Genomic DNA, 15,092 nt, shown 5'->3' with positions numbered 1-15,092 from the left:
CTGCTGTTCTTTTGAAAGAAGGTGTACACATTGGTTCAAATCTGATTTCATTTAACCAAATGTTTCCGTTGAATTTTGGATAACCTCAAAGTCCATCCAAAGATAACATTTACTCTTTAAAGGAAGAAATTAGACTTTATTCTTTTCTCATTCTTTCCTTCTCTATTGCCACTCTATCAGTGCCATATAACAGGCAGAGTTATTGCCAATTAGTGCTATCACAGTGAGATTAGAATTAAGTTTATGTTTTACAGTTGCAGGCGTATCTGAGGTTTCACTTCCCTAGCAACTAGATAGCATCATCTCCTTTCTCTGCCTGACAGTACAGCGCGCACAGTTTCATTTGCTTTCTGCACAGGACTCTTGCACAGAAGACACCTTTCTTCAAACGATGTCTGAGGCAGCAAAAAAGCACCTGATTGCCCTGAACATGGCAAAGGAGTCCAGATGTTTGGTAGAAGGGCAAAATGACTCAACTTGGCTCAGACCTCAGAGGAGACATTTCCCGCAAAGCAATCGGAGTTCATTAGAGAACCTTAGGGAAAAAGAGCCCCAGCCTGACAGTGGAAGGAGTTCCTGGACGGAAGTTACCTGCCTTTACCATAAGGAAAGGAGACATTTTCCAGAAAGAAGTAAGTTTATTTACAACAGATCAACGTGAGTTCAAATTCAGCTCTGCCACAACTGTAAGGATCTTGGTGAAGTAAAACCAGGTTGAATTTCATGAGGTAAAGGCAATACAATTCCATGTTCAGGGATATTTATCTCCAGAAATAGCTTCCTAAACAGAATCACACAATCACAGAACAGCTGAGGCCAGAAGGGACCTCTGGAGATCATCTAGTCCAACCCCCCCTGCTCAAGCAGGGTCGCCTAGAGCCCATTACTCAGGATTGTGTCCGGATGGCTTTTGAATATCTCCAGGGAAGGAGATTCCCTAACCTTTCTTGGCAACCTGTTCCAGTGCTCAGTCACCCTCACAGTAAACAAGTTTACAGAAAGGAAAAGGCAAAACAAATTGCCTCAAGCGTCAAGGCAAAGTCTTGATACTTGTCTCCTGACTTTTTACGCAGCTGTATTTCACAGGTTTCACAGCCATTGCTTCTGATGTGCATCCGTCTGCATGAGAAGCAGGGCCAAGGACATTGTTGCGCAGCAAGAGAAAGTTATCCTGTGAGAAACCTCCAATGCAGGAGTTCACTTAAAGTGCATGTCCTTGGATTTCTACGTTTCATGGGCAATTAATTAAGCTAAAAACAGAACACTGATGTCAAGCCTTATAACATAAGTTTGGCTTAAAACTGCTGGCATCTGTTTATAATCTACCCTGTAAGCCAGAATTTTGGTTCCCCCTGAAGATTCCTGTTAGAGACAGAAATCGCTCATGTAGATGCAAACATTAACAAAATTCTGTTTTCCTGAAAGCGGTGAAAAAGGTAAAATATGTCTCATTTGTCAGGCAGTCACTGGGAAGCAGCTGATATTAATTTACTCCCCAGTAATTATTTTCTTGTGCCTAAAACTATAGCTATCAGGCAGAAGTTTTCACTGAAATGTTCAGGCCGAGGAAAATTATAAAGCAATTAGAAACACAGTCTCCTTATTTCAAGTGGTGTCATTGTTCCTCCTGCAAAATATTCGATTGAAAGAGCAACTTATTTTCATTACTATTTTCAAATTTTAATTTTATCTTGCAGATAATGCCATCTTTGGATGAAACCAGTCAAAAGCTGCCTTTTTGTTTGAATCCGAGTCATTTCACAAAATAAAGGAACCCAGCCATTAGAGTGATGCTTTCAAGGTATCTAATACCCCCAGCTAGATTATTTCAGTGATCTCAATTCTTAGTTACGTCCTTCTTCCAACCCACAAAGCTATATCTAAGTTATGCCCCCCAAAACCCACAGGTCAATCTATCTTCGTAAGATTTGAGCCCAAGCATAGGAATCTGAAGTGAACAAAGGAGCTGATGCCTTAGTACTGTGATTGTAGAATGTTGCCGAAATCCCAACGCTTCCTCTAAAATAAAATGAGATTTTTTGAATTGTTTACATCAGGCATACAGTTAAGATTTCTTTTTGTGTGTGTGTGTCTCAAACCATGTATTTCAGTCTTTACAGGCAAAAATGTAAACATTCTTTTATAATGCATTAACTCTCAGTTATGATTTTCAGTGCAAAAGCTGATCTCTGCTTAGTGCAAAACCTCAATGGCAGGAATGCTCTGGGTACTTGTCTTCTGGGTGAGTCATTTAAACCTAAACTACAGCAGCTTGAGAAAGTGACCTCAGAACAAGAAATCTCAAAACAAAACAAAAGTTCTGGACTTCTAACTGAGCCAGAAATGAACAATTTTAGCACGGAATTGAACAGACCTCAGCAAGCTGAGCTTTAAAGAAAGTACACAAAAGTCGGATATTTTAATTTCTTAACTGAAAGCTGTTAGAAAATACAAGGAAAACGTAAACATCCTCTTCCTCCTACGCAGTCCTCATTCCAGCAAGATTTGCCCACTCTCCCCACAAGGTAAGGCCATAATCCTCCTCAGAGAATCAGCATTTGTGATACAAGGCACTTACGGAAGCTTGTTTGTGGCTCCAGGTATTTTGTCTGGTCACCTCAATTTGGGAACATGACCGCCCACAGTAGGGCTGTTTTCAATGACCTGGACTCAATCTATTAAGTATTGACAGGAATATAGACGATGACTCTGCCTTCGGTATCACAGTTCTGAATTTTAAAAAAATGGGTGAAATATGGGTGATAATAAGTTAGCAGGCTACGGTGTTGTAAATAATATCAGAAATCAGCATTTCTAGATACCTTGATCCGTGTAAAAGATGAAGAAATGTACATCCGGTATCTCTGCTTTGCTGCCATCTGGTTTTCATTTTGTAGTCGGCTATCAATTTGACGTACCTAACGGAACGTTGCCCTTGACTCTCTTACCAAAGCAAGTGGGGGAAAAATTATGTACACAAATAATGTCTGTGTACAAAAAAATAAGCCGATGTACTGTAAGCACAGTAGGTGAAATTTCTTGGGTTCTTATTCACTCAGATGAGCAGGTTATTTATGTATTAGATAAATTGTAATTTCCCTCTGAATCCTTTATATGCAGTAAAAAAGTGCATATGCCTGCAAAAAATTAATAAAAAGCATAAACTGCAGAAGTGTTGTCTTTGAGGAACGCTCTCGTTTTATTTGACAAACATTCATTCTTTCAAACAATATTTAACTTTCGGGAAAAGCTTCAAGGCATTTGTTGTTGTTTCTTCATAAACTCTTCCCACTGATGCTCCTTTCACTGCTGCAACGTACTGGCAGACAATCCTGATCTTCCCTGGTTCATTTCTTTCCTAAAAGAAAGCAGCAGTGTTTTGTGAGAGGTACCAAATGAGACTGACCCGATTTATCAAAGGACTGTGGAGCAGAAGTGATTAGAAAAGCCACACTACGTTTGTTAAGAAAAAATTGCCAAATTGCAGGAGATATGGTGTCAGACATCTGGAGTAGGATTCGCCTTACCAAATGCAGCCAGCTGCATCTGAGCAACTCATCTAGGTTCTTTCTATTGCCAATGGAAAGAAACAGAAACTGCTAGGATGCAATGCGTCCCTTCCTGAATAGTACATCAGGGAGATAATTGCAGTTTTCTTACTAACGCAGGCCGTTTATCATCTCACTGTATAAGAGTTCAATAAAGTAAGAGGAATTGGTCCTTAAAAGTTCTCTCTACTGACTATGACAGGATCCTAACTCAAATGTCGACTTCTGTAGAGGCAGGACGTCCGCCTACAACTCCCACTCTCTGCCGTGTCTAAGAGGAACCTACAGCCACGTCGAAGCTGAAAGCAGTGAAACCACCATTCAAAGCAACAAGGATAACAGTTCTTCTTTACTTTTAGGAGATCTTGGATGACTTAAGAGTTATGGCAAGTTAAGGCAGTATACTCATGAAAAACACCGTAATGTGCCTTAACTTTTCCAACTCTCTTCCGCTAGCTGACATATTGTGACTAACCTGACCCTTCCATGCACGCGTATCCTTTGAAAATTAAGTGGAAGGGATATGATTTTGGATCCATTGAGAGCTTAGTACGGAAATGTGCTTGTATTTTTAAAGACAGACTGCTGACCCAAGCTTGAGAAATGCTGCTGCTCTTGCTATTGAGGAAGAACAAATATTTAGTAACAGCTGGAAGTTCCCAATTTCTCTATGAAGAGGGGTTATCAGCAGGAAGAGAGCCATGTTCTTTAAAGGTCTAAATCTACTGGATAGGGAAGATGCCAGCAGACCTCAGCCTAACAAAAAGTCAGCAAGACTGTTGTGTTTAGACTGAACAACAATAAAAGATGCCTGCCCAAGACCCTGGCTGTGTTAACACATTATGGATAACGCGTTAACATTCCAGCAGCATTCATTATTTTAACAGGAACTCGGCCAGACAGACACCAACAGGGATTCTTTTCTGCTCCTTTGCTGGGAAAGCACTCCAAGCATTCTCCAAAGACCCTTTCAAAGAGTTGTCTTTTGCAGCACACCTGGCAAGATTTCAGCTATTCAAGATTAGCTGCAAGTCCAAGAGTGCTCAGAGAAAATTCCCTCCATTTTGTTGTCAGAGGAAGGTAAGTCTAGTGCCCCAATCAGCCATGCCATTACTGCCATAGCTGTCAATCAATGGGAAACGCCTCAGGTGGGACAATCCCAGAGCATCTAGGCCTTTATGTATTGTGAATTACAATGTGTAGGTCATCCAAGTGTTTAGAGAGCTAGAGGAAAGCCTAGCCATTTGCCTTTGTATCCTGCCTGCCTAGAAACCCAGTCGGCACTAGCCAAGCACTAGCTCCTGATAGTCGCAACGGAGGGCACACAGCAGCTCCCACAGTCACTCAGCACATGACAGGGCTCCTTGAAATGTCGATGAAAATATTCATCAGTATTTATTACTGGAGCAGCTGTCATATAAAGTCAGCCCAGAAGCTGAAGTGTTGACTTACAAATTGCTTCTCTATCTTGTGAACTACTTGTGGCTCTTCTTTTTTTTTCTTTATAATAAGAAGAGACCAGTAAAATATATACATATATATATATACACACACACACACACACACACACATATATATGTATATAAAACAAAATGTTACATAGTGCTAAGGCTCCTAAGAGCTCATGAACTTGAGAGAGAATATATGGAAAGAATTTTAAAGAAAGTTAACGGTAGGGACTAATCTGCCTATTTTTGACTGTACCTCTTTGTTTGGGCCAAGAGAAGGGGAATTGGTCTCTAAGCAGATGTTCTCCAGTGGAATCTGTTTAATTAACTTTGCTCCCTGGTGCAGCCAGGAAAATATAATGAGACAGAATAGCACATGAAAAGGTTCTCTCTCACTGCAGCAATCAACGTAGCAACAGGCACTGTATTAAACTTACATGCAAAATAAGTGACAGATCTGCCAGAGTGGCATTCAGACTGTTTGAGCCTTTGGAGATAATCCTATATTTCCAATGAACTGCAAGCACAGGCTAAACAGAGTATTTATGTGTGTTAAGACCTCAGACAATACAAATGGCTTATTCTTTTTATAAACCTCAGGAGGGGAATTGAGAGGAAATAACAGGTCCTGAGACAACTCTGCTTTGGGTGTTTACTTCTCTCTGTAGACTATACAGCAAACTCTGGGTCCGGGTCCTAGGAGGAGCGCAGGACAAAAGCTATGTGGGATCTCAAAAAAATAGATTCACAAAGCCGGTGAAAAGACGCTGGTTATTTTAAAGTCCTGGTGAAAGCGCTGCAGACAGGCATAATGGGACTGTAGCTCAGGCACACCATGATCAGAAACACCTCAAGCCTTCCTGCTCCCAGCCTTTTCAAGTGAATGCATAGGGAGAGTTTGTTATTGCTTCCTTTCACCTAGGCAGTGTTAGCTCACTCAGCAAGTATCACATCAGCTCAGCTCAGCTCAACTCTTCCCAGGATGGATGTGCAGGTGCTGGAAGCAAATGAATTTGTGCCTCCACGGGGCCGGAGGGAGGACAGGTAGCAGCCGGAGCCCCATCGCAGGAGCAGAGCTGGGGAACGTTTCCCATGTGCAGCAGTGCCGGGGCGACTGAAGCGGAGTCGCCTCTTCCCCCAGCTGCGTTGGAGGCCAGCTCGGACACGGCTCAGCAGCGCACCCTCGGACCAGCTGGCTGTGAAAACAGCCAGCTTGGCAGGAAAAGCAGCCCAGACTCAGCTGCTGTCTTTGGACCTGCTCTGCTTTCCTTGGGGCACGGTGGGGCTGCGCCCGCATGGGTGAGGGCACGGCGCTGCCTGCCCTGCTGCCGCCCCCCGGCTGCCCGTCCCCTGCGGAGCAGCCCGCTCCCTGGCTGGGGGCTGGGAGAGGATGCGTTTTTGAGAGACCCAAAACTGTTTACATGTTTGTGAAACTTTCTTTCATTTCTGAATACCAAACCGTTTCACTGTGAATTTCTTACTGACCTTCCAGCTAAGAAGTGTGGAAAGGTATTGATTTTACCTGGGAAATACTGAAAAAGTTCAATGTTTCAAAATGGGCAATTTTGTTTAAAAACAACAGCCAGGGCTGTGAGAGGCTCAGCTTCAAGCTGCTATATGAGATCTCTCTCTCATGCTTTTTTCCAAATACCCCAAATCCCAATATCTCATTTTCTTTCCAATAGGGAGAAGGGAAAACCAGTTGAGAGGGGCATCCACCACCCAGTCAGGCACAGCCATCCTTACTAGTATCACTTTTCCTCCTGCAGTGGTTCAGATACTGGGGAATGATAGCTGGAAAGGAAGGAGAAGGCAAAAGACCAGGGCTCACGTGATCCAATTATAACCCTGCTGAAATGGCTTCCAGGACCTTTCCAAGGACTAACCTGATTTTGCCTTGTAACAGCTGGAGGAAAAGAAAAATAATAGCCAGCTTGTACCCCTTCCAGCGTGACAGACAATCTTCCAGCGAAATTATGAAGCAGTACTTCCTGAACACCTACAACACACGTACAAAACCCAGGGAGGGAGCTTAGGACACCAGGATCAGGTTGTGGAGCTGAGCACCCCAAAAGTTGTGTGTCAGGCTCCAAGATTATGGGTCAGTAGTACAATCACTAAAAAATACAAAGCTTGGATTTGTTAACCCTGCCCTCCTTATGGTGAGATGGCTGCTGAATCTACCAAAACAGCTCTTGAATTTCCCTCAACCCACAGGCAGGTAGGCAAGTACCACCAAATTAACTTCTTATCCGTCAGCAGAGGACCAGTAATCAACACATTTTTCAATTAGCACCTGCCTGGCCCATGCTGGGACTTATAATTATGGGAGAAATCTTTACAGCCTAGCTTTCTGGCTTCCAGATCTAACAGCACTTATTTTTGTCCTGCTGTCTCCTGCCGGTCCTTTTTTTTCCCATTAGGAAAAGCAAATTTGTAATGCACAGATCTGCTTAAAGTAGACCAGAGGGAGGAAAAAAAACCCTCTCGAGATCATACACTTCTTACTCTAATGCAAAAGAAAATGTATTGGGTAGTGTTGAGAAAGCAGTTGTTTTGCCTTCCACCATTCCCTGCAAAGTTGCGGTGTTCTTCCTGGTCTCTGTTTCATTTATTTTCCACCTGACATAAATGTTCATACTTTGCTTTACTTATGCTGATAGATCAATACTGAGTATCTCCCCTGTACTTTCCACCTAGCGCTGCAGTCTTTACCGAATCTTGAAAGATACATTTAAGGCAGAGATGCCCTATCATCACGTCTATGTAATCAGAGGGAACGGGTGCAGTTCTTGAACGCGAGTAGAATGATCCTAGAGACCGGTTACAAAAAGGAATGATGTATAAACCCATGTCCTATACCTGCTGTTTAAAAAAGGAAGAGCAATCTTGCCTTCCTCCTTCAGGAAAGCAATTGTTTCCCTGCCAGCTGAGTGAGAGTGCACATTCCTGCTCAATGTAAACACGAGTTAGAAAAGTAGAGCGACACGTTTACCATTTTTATCGTACGTTCCAGTTTGTTTACTTTTAGAAAGCTATATATTTCTTTCAGCAATAAAGAGCAGCTGTGGAGGGAAGCGGAGTTATACTTTGCACTCAGAGCACAGATAAAAGTACAGGCCACTCGGGAGGAGGGCCGTGTGTAGGGCACAATAAGGCTTTGCACCCTCTTGCTGCATGCAGCCGTGATAGTTGTGGAAGAGCAGGATGGACCTGTTTTTTTTCCTTCTAGTTCCATCAGTTTTGTTGATGGTGCACGTCCACTGAACACAAACTCAGACGATGGCACCGAAGAGTTACCACCGATGGTGCCGTTTGATCTGTGCCCTTTGAATGTGCGAGGAAAAGCAGCTGACTTCATTTTCAATTGCAGGGTGACTCTACGGGGCAGGCAGTTTGAGGGAAGGAAACAGGCTAAGAGGATGCTACCCTCGAGTGATTTCCCAAACCACATATAGAGAGATCTTCCTCTCCACAGATCCAGCTCCCCGTGTTTTATGTTTTTGGCAGCAGAACACGTGTCAGAAGTCATGTGCACAGGGAGTTTCAAGTGCTCCTTTACTCACTCCTGATGCTGTTTTGACCAGCGCATTACAGCTGAGCTGCGCAGGGCGGGCCGGGGCTGCCCTGACTGGCCTCCATCAGGACAGTGATCAAAAGCAGCAGGCTGTGATAAGCCTTTATTCCAATCCCACCTGCACAGCTGTTTTGCCAGGTGGAAAGGGTGGAAGTGCGATAGCTGACAGCCAGTTACCCAAGGATACCCCTAGCCTGGAGCAGCCTCTCCTGATGGCTCAAACTGGCTTCATGGAGCGGGACAGGAGGCAGAGCTGTGTGGCACAGCCATGCACTGCCAGGTCACTAGCAAAATCTCCTGCAGGAAAAAGCAGGCCCTCTTCAGTTTACTGCCTTGCTTCAGTGGGAACCCTTCCTTTGGCTACATCACATAGCACAGGATTGAAAATAAAGGCCTGAGAATAGTGATTACATGTCTATACCCTGAGTGGTCCTCTCTGGGGAGCACACCTGAGCTCTCATTGAAAGGTGGATGTGGGAACAAAGAGAAAAAGGTGAAAAAAAACGTAATATGAGATCTCCTTCGGGAGAAAGGCTGGGAAGTCTCCCTCATTCTCAGCAGTAGCACAGCTGGAGAGAAACATTTTTCTAGTTCGTTTCTGGCAGAGATGCCACCCTCCTAGATGCAAGTGCTCACAAGTATTGGTTTTCTTTTAATCGCAAGCCACTGCACATTCGCATAAGCTCCAGCTTCAAAACAATCCCTCGAGCTCTGTAGAGGATGCCTGCGGGCCTGTGAGGCAGGAAACAGGTGTCTAGCCTAGTTAAGGCCTGATGTTTGTGGGAGACACTGTTAGAAAGGTTTCTGCCTCACACAGGTAAGTCCAGTTGTTTTGCTATAGCCAGCTGCAGCGCGAGGACTCTCTGCTGCTCCTCGCGTTGCTGAGGTGTGGCACGAGCCACGGAGTGAAGTCCAGCCCAACCTGCACAGAGAACTGTTTAAGACTCAACGAAATGTGATGAACTTCAAACTGTGCGGATCTAATGTTTCTGTCAGTTTAATTTTTCTCATGAGAGAGTGGCAGAAGCTCTTCGCAATGAAGCAGCAGAGCAGAAAACAGCCCCTTCCAAAAGGTAACTTACCTGGAAATATGGTAACATATGAATAATAACAATCAGGAAAACATGCTGTCAGGCATGAAAATACTCCTCCTGATAAAGATCTAGAACAGCCTCTCTAGCTTCCCTACGCCGTTTTCGCTGCAGGATATCCAGCATCTCAAAGATCTCCAATCAGTGCTCTCCTCCCGGAGGGATTTGGCAATTTTCATTTCATAGCTAGGTGGTAAGTAAGGTAAGGCAAACAAAAGCACACACCTGTATTAGCACGCATCTTGAAATGCAAATAAAAGCAGAAAACCAAACATTCTGTTTTCAAGAAGAGAACGACAGTCCAGGGCAGAGACGATCAGTCTACTGTGTTACTGACAACTTCTGCATAATCTAATTAGCCCTTTAAGAAGGAAATGAAAAGATTTCAAAGAGTGCTGGAGGGGTGCTAGTCCAGGTCACTCTGCTAATGAGTAGAGAAAGAAAGACTTCCTTCTTCCTCAAGTCTCACTAAACGGCTGGGCAGGGCCTGATCTGAGAGTCAGGAAACCTCTAAGAAGGAAGTCCTGGCAACTTAATGGGTCCCTGGCAGCCTGATCCTAGGTGGAGTCCTTCCTGGAGGAATGGTAGTTGTGGCTACTGGGGAACAGGTCTCATTGAACCAGCCCACCAGACTGGTCACTCACTGCCTTTTGAGAGGAGAAGTGGAGCTCAGCCCTTCCTCACTCCAGGTTAGTAAGGACCACAGGGTCATTTGCACTCCTACAGATAAAAGAGCATCTTGAGGACTCTGTGAGGAAGCTCTGAGCATCCGGAAACCACAGCAGCCTCCGGGTCCTGGTGAAGGAACCACCTTCAGGTTGGCCAACAAAGTTCTAATAGTGGCAGAGGCTTACGGTACATGCAGATTTTCTTAGACAAATCCTCTTTTCCTACCCCAAAATTTTGACCTTGGAAAAAGAGAGTTTTGATCATTTTTATGGGACTCTTTTTCCGGAGAAGTGTTCGTCCCCCCCACACGGGGAGATTGGGTATGGATGCACTGTGCTTGCTGGGTGTGCAAAGCGGATGATTTGGGAGCGTGCTGACATCTGCACACGCATGTTAGCCCATGTTAGCTAACGCACCTGCACTTGTCATTGCCTCAACTCAGCCTAGAGATCCTGTGTAGCAGAGAGCTGAGTTTCCACCCAGAATTTCCCAGGGAGGAGTAATGACCCCTAAATGGACAGGAAATTATCCAGTGATGCTTTGATTGGAGCTCCCCACATGGCGCTCCAGGTGCTCACTTCCTCCCCCTTTGTTGTGTGTCCAGAAACGTCCACAGCACAAAAACGCTCTCTGTATATATTTATAGCAATAAGCCAGTGCCAGTTAGGACTTCAAAGCTGCCCTGCTCCAGGCAGTGCACTTCACAAGGACAGGCTTTCCTGCTAGATAGTCCCAGGCCGTCCCCGCTCCAGGGAGACACGGCCGGCTGGCCGCGCATGGATGCAGGACCGAGGACATCCCCAGCAGCAGGTCTGGGTCCACCCCAGAGGTGGCCGCACCACACCTGCACACATCCCTCTGGAAATCAGTTAGCGTGGTCGTGCCGTCTCCTAATCCACCTTTTGGCAATCGTCAACGAAACGTTCCCGGGGAGAGCCCAGCGGGGACCCGCAGGCCCTGGCAGCACCATGGGGCTGGAATTAGACATAGAGGGGCCTGGCTGCCCTCGTGCCAGGGACGGGGCAGGAGGGCAGCGCTGCGCTGGGAGCACCGAGGACACGGGAGCCCGGGGCTACTGCAGGGAGGAGGTCACAAATCCCGGGGAAACAGAGCTAGACTGGTGGCGCCGCTCACAAGATAACTTGTCTTCTGCTAACAAGGGACACACGTACTTTCTCTCTGCTAAGGCCGGGTCCTGACCAGGAGTCAAGCGCCTGTTTTCACTCGTCGGTGCCCGAAGGTAGAGCACAAGCGCCAGAGCCACCACAGGCGTATTCAAGAAGCTAGAAACAGGCTGCGCGCGCGACAACAGAAATACGAAGCACGCGCGGGAAGGAGCTGGGCACCTCACCCGGACCATAGCCCTGCACCGCCCCTCCGCCCCGCTCTGAATCGGGCGAAGCCCAAAGCCCGGCGTGACGGAGCCGGGCTGCCCGGCGGGCAGGAGGCGGCTGGGACGCGGGAGCAGCGATTCCCCGCAGCCGAGGAGGCCCCTGGTGCAGCAACCCTTGCACTGACCCGGCCAGACGTGGGGAGGGTTGCGGTTACAAGGGCAGGAAAGCACCCCGTCCCCGGAGGGCTCGCTGCCCGACCGGCGCGGAGGGCTGCCGTCACCTTCCCAGCAGCAGCGCCGGAGGCCGAGGGTTTGCTCAGCCCCCCCATGGCACCAGGCCTCCGCCGCGGCTGGCCAGGCTCATCCGCGTTCAGCAGCCACCTTCAGAGGCCGTGGAGCAACCGTGTCTCCCTTGGAGGGCAATGTACGTAGACACAGCACCTCGCCCAGGCAGTGCAGGCAGAGCCCATTTATTTTGACTTTGACCACCACTTTGGTAGGACATCAGGTCCGTCCCCACGCTTTGTCAGGGAAGTAGCTTGCTCTTCACGTAACAATCCCCTTGAAAACAGGCCAGATATCTGTGCGTGTGCCACTCTTCTGCATTTTGTTCAGCTTTGCTTTAAGTTTTTTTATACCATCTGCATGCTCGTCGCATGACAAGTGCTCCACGCACCAGTGGCTCCGTGCAATGAAGCCCTCTGCGACAGCTAACCTGAATGTCAGCCCCGCGCATTATGCTGTTTCCCGGGCGACAAACATCTCTGATATTCCTACAGGCTCCTCATCCTCATGCCTCACTCTTTTTCATGCAACCTGTATCATCATTTTCATCAGCAGCGCCAGGCTGCTCCCCAGGGAGGGCGTGGGGCAGGCGCTGGAGCACAGCACTGAGCATTCGAGGACGCAGATATTAATTCCTGTCCCAGCCATGGATTCATCAGGGCCATGGTCCCCACTATGTTTGCTCACTGCTTTGTCATTCACGGCAGCCCCAAAATTGCCAGGTCTGAAGGTCACTGCACAGTGCTGCACGCATGTCCAGGGCAGTGAGGGATCTCATGCCTGTGCCCCAGCTAATTCACACTGACAAAGAAACCAGCATGGGACATGAATGGATGGATAACCATCTCCAGCAGAGGAAAATGCCGAGACAACTAAGTGCTATAGCAATTTGTATCCTCTCTTTGATCTCAGCTGTATCATTGTACTGCATATAGAAAGCAAAGAGTAGAACAACAAACCTTTCTGCTAAGCCAATAACTTTCTCAAATTCATTTTCCTGCTCTGTAATGGAAACAAAAGCTCAAAGCCCAGCCTGCATTAATGAAAAAACAAACAGAAGCAGAAGCTCATTAGTGATGAAAGTTGCATTTCCATCTAACCATTTATTTGTTTCTGCTTCTAAAGAGCCTATCTATGCATTCCATAGGAGCCTGTTGGAAGCACCTTCAGTAAAAGTATTTAGTCAATTTGTGTCAACTCTTATCACAATAAACAGCAAGATTAAAGACTGTATCATCTACTTGGCCTCATCACCACCTCCTCACTTGTTCCCATGTTAAAATCCTGGAAAAACAAATAATCCTCACAGTACGCCCCACTGTTCAACAGACTCCTGCCCTGCTAGTCCATGACTACCACAAGACCCAGAACAAGGGCCCTCAGTGAGGATGCTCCACCTCTGTCCCTCTAACACCATCTGACCGAGCACAGATGGCGCGAAGGAGCCTCGGCTGTTGCTCCTGAACTCAGAGGTGATTTCCAGGACCAAAGAAGTCCTAATGACTTATGCTGAACCTTGTAGCAGCTATTACACCCATCCCACCCTTGCAAGTCACTTGGCTTTCACTCAACATTACCTCGGCTTGTTCCCTGTGAGTCATGCAAACAGCTTGGCAGCGGTGGTCAAAGGGCAGCTGACACCAGCCAGCCGAGCTGGTGCAACTCCCGTGTCCTTCCGGCACCTACTCAAGGTGCTCATTGAACCAGGAAGATGCAAAGCGCCTCAAGCGTGATTTCGTAGCATATGCACTGAACCATTATTTTGTCTCTTTTCACAGGCATTCAATTTTAGAAGCTTTCTAGGTCTCCCTCACCTCAGCCCATGGAAAGCACCTTCATCTTGTTGCTGTCATCCTGCTCCTCTGTTTATTTATGGCTTGTCTGGAGTTGTGCATTCCCGTAAGCCCTTGCGCACATGGCAGTCCCCAGTGCACACAGCACATCTGTGTACTACATTTTAAGCCTGGAAAGAACCAAGGGGCAAGGTGCTTTTTTTCTGGCGGGCTGCTGCAGGGGAAAAGAAACTGCCTGTCTGCACCGCCAACGGGGCTGGGTAGCATGGGGGCAGGGGGAGCCTACACTCAAGTGTAGTCAACTCAAGAGCCAGCACAGTATCAGTAATAAAGAGTAACACTGAATAATGAGTGAGGCGCTCTGAAGGTACTGAGGAATTATGTTAAAAAAATCACAAACCTTTCTTGATTTTTCTATCACATCATGTGCATCCTGCAAGACAGAAGGACATAAGCTGTCATTCAAAGGACAATCAGTTCTGCTGTTTGTAACATCCAAGGGAAAGGCGGTGACCAAAGGCATCGGATAGGAGCTTGAGACTTCTCATATTGCCACAGACCTTCAATGCCATTGGGCAACTTATCTAACCTTTCTGTGCTCTACTTTTCCCAGACACAAAAGCAAGGAAACCCAGCCCCTGCTTTTTCCCAGGGGCGCAGTGAGAGGGAGCTCGCAGGGCTGGTTAGTGCCCCAGGGAAGTTAATAGCATGGCCAAAAGGAAAAGCTGGGTCTCCATTGAATTTCTCTCTCATTTGCCCTCAGTTTTGCTGAAAGCTGAACATGGCATCCAACTAGATTTGCACCAGGTCCTGCCCCCAGCACATCCCTTGCAACTCCGGCATCCAGGGCTCGGATGACCGCAGGGACATGGGCTAGCGCAGACAACCCCAGCGAGCGGCTGCGCCGAGGCTCAGCCTGGACCCCGCCGATGCTTCTAATACCAGCCTTTGAGGGAAAAGAGGGCTTCGCGGCAAAACAATTTGTTTTAAAAAGCCCTTGTTCTCCAGAGCAGCTCCTCCAGGACGGGCTCTGCTCTGCACCACTGCACCCGGGTGTCAACCCAGCACGGCGGGCAGAAATACGGGCTCTCCGGGGAATCCCCCCGTCACGCAGGTAGCACCAGTGAGCCTTTCCAGGTACAGGCACGGGACGTCTACCGAGAGAGAGGAAAGTTTTCCAGCTCATAGGCCACATTTCCTCTCTTCCTTCCCACGCATGCTAGGGCAACTGCCAGGCCTGGGCAAATGCTTTAAGACGTGAAGCTGCTGGTACAAAGAAATAACGATCCCACTGCTGCAGGCAGCTGGAGAAGAGTTAGCAGAAAGAAATTAAGAGCAACTGGAGAGA

General features: G+C 47.0%; 1 pseudogene; it reads right to left on the bottom strand.

Annotated features, from left to right (window-relative positions):
- Positions 1-1,721: 1,721 nt before the first annotated feature.
- LOC104140350 (putative deoxyribonuclease tatdn3-A) lies at positions 1,722-14,316 on the bottom strand (annotated as a pseudogene).
- Positions 14,317-15,092: the final 776 nt, after the last annotated feature.

This window comes from Struthio camelus, chromosome 3 (assembly GCF_040807025.1).
Source record: "Struthio camelus isolate bStrCam1 chromosome 3, bStrCam1.hap1, whole genome shotgun sequence".
Lineage (NCBI taxonomy): Eukaryota > Metazoa > Chordata > Aves > Struthioniformes > Struthionidae > Struthio > Struthio camelus.
The sequence above is the reverse complement of the archived record's forward strand: the minus strand, read 5'-3'. Positions and strand labels throughout refer to the sequence as shown.